The sequence below is a fragment of the Lolium rigidum genome, chromosome 1 (assembly GCF_022539505.1).
Source record: "Lolium rigidum isolate FL_2022 chromosome 1, APGP_CSIRO_Lrig_0.1, whole genome shotgun sequence".
Lineage (NCBI taxonomy): Eukaryota > Viridiplantae > Streptophyta > Magnoliopsida > Poales > Poaceae > Lolium > Lolium rigidum.
In genome coordinates, this window is record NC_061508.1 from 66,437,448 (window position 1) to 66,444,293 (window position 6,846).

Here is a 6,846-nt window from a genome sequence, read left to right on the forward strand (position 1 = left end):
CAGTACAAGAGAGAAGGAGGGGACGGGGAGGAACGAGGAAGAGGGGGGAAGAAGGAGGTACCGCGGCCGGCTTAGGGCGGAGGGCGAGGTGGCGGCGGCGGGCAGCTGCAGCGGCGACACCGGCGGGTGGGCGATAGCGGTTGGGCGCAGCGTGCGAGCGCAGCCACGAGCGGGTCGGCGCTGTGCGAGCGCGGCCGCGAGCAGGTGGGCAGCGCGCGGAGGCGACCGGGTGCGCGACGAGCAGGTGGGAGGAGAGCAGCCGGCGAGCTGGTGCGCGCGGCGGCGAGCGGGTGGGAGGAGAGGCGGGTGCGCGCGGCGAGCGGGTGGGAGCAGAGGCGGCGAGCGGGTGGGAGCAGAGGTAGGGTTTGAGATTTGGGGATTTGGGGACTTTGCTATATTTCGCTCGCCGCGTCACGCGCGCGCCACAATTTCATTCACGCGCCAAACTTTCCCTCCCGTGGCGCCAATAATTTTGCTCCCACGTGTCTAATTATGTGCCGGCAGATGAGGTGCCCCTAATACATCTGTTCCGGCAGTTTCCCCGCCACGACTTGCGCCGGCAGTTAATTGCCCTTGATCCAAAACCTTTAGCGGCACTTCACCTGCCACATTGCTTCTATTCCGGCAGTAAACTTGTACCGGCAGTTAAATTGCCTCTATAAGTCAACCTTTCCCGGCAGTTGTTTGCCTCCATGCTTGGTCCATCGTGTAGTGGAGGAGTCGAAGTGGGGCCACGAGGGGCCGCCACCATTGGGCGGCGCGGCCCAGGCCCTGGCCGCGCCGACCTATGGTGTGGGGCCCTCATGTGGCCCCCCACGTTGCCCTTCCGCCTACTTATAGCCTCCGTCGCGAAACCCCTGATGCGAAGAACCACGATACGGAAAACCTTCCAGAGACGCCGCCGCCGCCAATCCCATCTCGGGGGATTCTGGAGATCTCCTCCGGCACCCTGCCGGAGAGGGGATTCATCTCCCGGAGGACTCTTCACCGCCATGGTCGCCTCCGGAGTGATGAGTGAGTAGTTCACCCCTCGACTATGGGTCCATAGCGGTAGCTAGATGGTTGTCTTCTCCTCATTGTGCTTCATTGTTGGATCTTGTGAGCTGCCTAACATGATCAAGATCATCTATCTGTAATTCTATATGTTGTGTTTGTCGGGATCCGATGGATAGAAAATACCATGTTATGTTAATTATCAAGTTATTACCTATGTGTTGTTTATGATCTTGCATGCTGTCCGTTATTAGTAGAGGCTCTGGCCAAGTTGATGCTAGTAACTCCAAGAGGGAGTATTTATGCTCGATAGTGGGTTCATGCCTGCATTGATATCTGGGGAGTGACAGAAACCCCTAAGGTTGTGTTGTGTTGTTGCCACTAGGGATAAAACATTGATGCTATGTCTAAGGATGTAGTTGTTGATTACATTACGCACCATACTTAATGCAATTGTCTGTTGCTTTGCAACTTAATATTGGAAGGGGTTCGGATGATAACCTGAAGGTGGACTTTTTAGGCATAGATGCAGTTGGATGGCGGTCTATGTACTTTGTCGTAATGCCCAATTAAATCTCACTTGTACTTATCATGACATGTATGTGCATTGTTATGCCCTCTCTATTTGTCAATTGCCCGATCGTAATTTGTTCACCCAACATGCTTTTATCTTATGGGAGAGACACCTCTAGTGAACTCGTGGACCCCGGTCCATTCTTTTATACTCGAAATACAAATCTGCTTGCAATACTTGTTCTTTACTTGTTTTCTTGCAAACAATCATCTTCCACACAATACGGTTAACCCTTTGTTACGGCAAGCCGGTGAGATTGACAACCTCACTGTTTCGTTGGGGCAAAGTACTTTGGTTGTGTTGTGCGGGTTCCACGTTGGCGCCGGAATCTCCGGTGTTGCGCCGCACTACATCCCGCCGCCATCAACCTTCAACGTGCTTCTTGACTCCCTACTGGTTCGATTAAACCTTGGCTTCTAGCGAGGGAAACTTGCCGCTGTGCGCATCACACCTTCCTCTTGGGGTTCCCAACGGACGTGTCAATTACACGCATCAAGCAAATTTCCGGCGCCGTTGCCGGGGAGATCAAGACACGCTGCAAGGGGAGTCTCCACTTCCCAATCTCTTTACTTTGTTTTTGTCTTGCTTTATTTTATTTACTACTTTGTTTGCTGCATTATATCAAAACACAAAAAAATTAGTTGCTAGTTTTACTTTATTTACTGTCTTGTTTGCTATATCAAAAAACACAAAAAAATTAGTTACTTGCATTTACTTTACTTGATTCATCATGTTTCCTTTTAATTTTACCACAAAAAACATACCGGTAGGACGCGGGTCTATAATTGGGAGAAACAATATAGAAGAATTTTTCGATCATGTTAGTACCGTTGAAGATTTTGAAGATAGACACTTGGTAGAACTTGCTCCTACTTATGAAATTGCTGCTGCTGCTTTAGTCCGCATGTTGGAAACTAAATTTGTTAATCTCAATCCTATAATCCAACACATGTTTCTTACACTCGCTGATATGGAGCGGGGAGAGAAGAGAGATTTTGTTCTAAAAGTCTTAGTGCGAGAATTTGAAGATATAGTTGTAGAAGCTAGAAAAGTTTTTATTAAGCATAAGAGGCTTGGCTTTTATACCGACTTTAAAAGAACACTTGAAAAAATGGATATGTATAGAATGAAATATACTGATAATGCTAAAGATGGTGGGGAGATCAAAGCACCAATACCATGTAAACTCCTAGCTATGAATGATGCACTAGAAAATAACTATGCCTGGCTTGTTCCTGAAAATTTGTTCGATGAGAGTAGCAAGCCCAAGACTAATGAAAAGGGAGACGCTGAAACTTATGTAAACAATATACTATGCATGGTTGAGAAAACTCCAAACCCCGCTGTAGATGCACCACCCTTTGATAACACTTGAGATACACTTTCTGCGCCTAGCTGAAAGGCGTTAAGAAAAGCGCTTATGGGAGACAACCCATGTTTTTACTACAGTATTTTTGTTTTATATTTGAGTCTTGGAAGTTGTTTACTATTGTAGCAACCTCTCCTTATCTTAGTTTTGTGTTTTGTTGTGCCAAGTAAAGTCTTTGATAGTAAAGTAAATACTAGATTTGGATTACTGCGCAGAAACAGATTTCTTTGCTGTCACGAATCTGGGTCTAATTATCTGTAGGTAACTCAGAAAATTAAGCCAATTTACGTGAGTGATCCTCAGATATGTACGCAACTTTCATTCAATTTGGGCATTTTCATTTGAGCAAGTCTGGTGCCCTAATAAAATCCATCTTTACGGACTGTTCTGTTTTGATAGATTCTGCCTTTTATTTCGCATTGCCTCTTTCGCTATGTTGGATGAATTTCTTTGATCCATTAATGTCCAGTAGCTTTATGAAATGTCCAGAAGTGTTAAGAATGATTGTGTCACCTCTGAACATGTTAATTTTTATTGTGAACTAACCCTCTACTGAGTTGTTTCGAGTTTGGTGTGGAGGAAGTTTTCAAGGATCAAGAGAGGAGGATGATACAATATGATCAAGGAAAGTGAAAGCTCTAAGCTTGCGGATGCCCCGGTGGTTCACCCCTGCATATTCTAAGAAGACTCAAGCGTCTAAGCTTGGGGATGCCCAAGGCATCCCCTTCTTCATCGACAACATTATCAGGTTCCTCCCCTGAAACTATATTTTTATTCCGTCACATCTTATGCACTTTGCTTGGAGCGTCGGTTTGTTTTGTTTTTGTTTTGTTTGAATAAAATGGATCCTAGCATTCACTTTGTGGGAGAGAGACACGCTCCGCTGTAGCATATGGACAAGTATGTCCTTAGGCTCTACTCATAGTATTCATGGCGAAGTTTCTTCTTCGTTAAATTGTTATATGGTTGGAATTGGAAAATGCTACATGTAGTAACTCTAAAATGTCTTGGATAATTTGATACTTGGCAATTGTTGTGCTCATGTTTAATCTCTTGCATCATATACTTTGCACCCATTAATGAAGAAACACTTAGAGCTTGCTAATTTGGTTTGCATATTTGGTTTCTCTAGAGTCTAGATAATATCTAGTATTGAGTTTTGAACAACAAGGAAGACGGTGTAGAGTCTTATAATGTTTACAATATGTCTTTTATGTGAGTTTTGCTGCACCGTTCATCCTTGTGTTTGTTTCAAATAACCTTGCTAGCCTAAACCTTGTATCGAGAGGGAATACTTCTCATGCATCCAAAATCCTTGAGCCAACCACTATGCCATTTGTGTCCACCATACCTACCTACTACATGGTATTTATCCGCCATTCCAAAGTAAATTGCTTGAGTGCTACCTTTAAAATTCCATCATTCACCTTTACAATATATAGCTCATGGGACAAATAGCTTAAAAACTATTGTGGTATTGAATATGTACTTATGCACTTTATCTCTTATTAAGTTGCTTGTTGTGCGATAACCATGCTTACAGGGACGCCATCAACTATTCTTTGTTGAATATCATGTGAGTTTCTATGCATGTCCGTCTTGTCACGAAGTAAGAGAGATCTACCACCTTAATGGTTGGAGCATACATATTGTTAGAGAAGAACATTGGGCCGCTAACTAAAGCCATGATTCATGGTGGAAGTTTCAGTTTTGGACATATATCCTCACTCTCATATGAGAATAATAATTGTTGCCACATGCTTATGCATTAAAGAGGAGTCCATTATCTGTTGTCCATGTTGTCCCGGTATGGATGTCTAAGTTGAGAATAATCAAAACCGAGAAATCCAAAATGCGAGCTTTCTCCTTAGACCTTTGTACAGGCGGCATGGAGGTACCCCATTGTGACACTTGGTTAAAACATGTGTATTGTGATGATCCGGTAGTCCAAGCTAATTAGGACAAGGTGCGGGCACTATTAGTATACTATGCATGAGACTTGCAACTTGTAAGATATAATTTTCATAACTCATATGCTTTATTACTACCGTTGACAAAATTGTTTCATGTTTTCAAAATAAAAGCTCTAGCACAAATATAGCAATCGATGCTTTCCTCTTTGAAGGACCATTCTTTTTTACTTTTATGTTGAGTCAGTTCACCTATCCCTCTCCACCTCAAGAAGCAAACACTTGTGTGAACTGTGCATTGATTCCTACATACTTGCATATTGCACTTGTTATATTACTCTATGTTGACAATTATCCATGAGATATACATGTTACAAGTTGAAAGCAACCGCTGAAACTTAATCTTCCTTTGTGTTGCTTCAATACCTTTACTTTGATTTATTGCTTTATGAGTTAACTCTTATGCAAGACTTATTGATGCTTGTCTTGAAGTACTATTCATGAAAAGTCTTTGCTTTATGATTCACTTGTTTACTCATGTCATTACCATTGTTTTGATCGCTGCATTCATTACATATATTTACAAATAGTATGATCAAGGTTATGATGGCATGTCACTTCCGAAATTATCTTTGTTATCGTTTTACCTGCTCGGGACGAGCAGAACTAAGCTTGGGGATGCTGATACGTCTCCGACGTATCGATAATTTCTTATGTTCCATGCCACATTATTGATGATATCTACATGTTTTATGCACACTTTATGTCATATTCGTGCATTTTCCGGAACTAACCTATTAACAAGATGCCGAAGAGCCGATTCTTTGTTTTCGCTGTTTTTGGTTTCAGAAATCCTAGTAACGAAATATTCTCGGAATTGGACGAAATCAAAACCCAGGGTCCTATTTTGCCACGAAGCTTCCGGAAGACCGAAGAGGAGTCGAAGTGGGGCCACGAGGGGCCGCCACCATAGGGCGGCGCGGCCCAGGCCCTGGCCGCGCCGACCTATGGTGTGGGGCCCTCGTGTGCCCCCCCACGTTGCCCTTCCGCCTACTTATAGCCTCCGTCGCGAAACCCCTGATGCGAAGAACCACGATACGGAAAACCTTCCAGAGACGCCGTCGCCGCCAATCCCATCTCGGGGGATTCTGGAGATCTCCTCCGGCACCCTGCCGGAGAGGGGATTCATCTCCCGGAGGACTCTTCACCGCCATGGTCGCCTCCGGAGTGATGAGTGAGTAGTTCACCCCTGGACTATGGGTCCATAGCGGTAGCTAGATGGTTGTCTTCTCCTCATTGTGCTTCATTGTTGGATCTTGTGAGCTGCCTAACATGATCAAGATCATCTATCCGTAATTCTATATGTTGTGTTTGTCGGGATCCGATGGATAGAGAATACCATGTTATGTTAATTATCAAGTTATTACCTATGTGTTGTTTATGATCTTGCATGCTCTCCGTTATTAGTAGAGGCTCTGGCCAAGTTGATGCTAGTAACTCCAAGAGGGAGTATTTATGCTCGATAGTGGGTTCATGCCCGCATTGATATCTGGGGGAGTGACAGAAACCCCTAAGGTTGTGTTGTGTTGTTGCCACTAGGGATAAAACATTGATGCTATGTCTAAGGATGTAGTTGTTGATTACATTACGCACCATACTTAATGCAATTGTCTGTTGCTTTGCAACTTAATACTGGAAGGGGTTCGGATGATAACCTGAAGGTGGACTTTTTAGGCATAGATGCAGTTGGATGGCGTTCTATGTACTTTGTCATAATGCCCAATTAAATCTCACTGTACTTATCATGACATGTATGTGCATTGTTATGCCCTCTCTATTTGTCAATTGCCCGACTGTAATTTGTTCACCCAACATGCTTTTATCTTATGGGAGAGACACCTCTAGTGAGCTGTGGACCCCGGTCCATTCTTTTATACTTGAAATACAAATCTGCTTGCAATACTTGTTCTTTCTTGTTTTCTTGCAAACAATCATCTTCC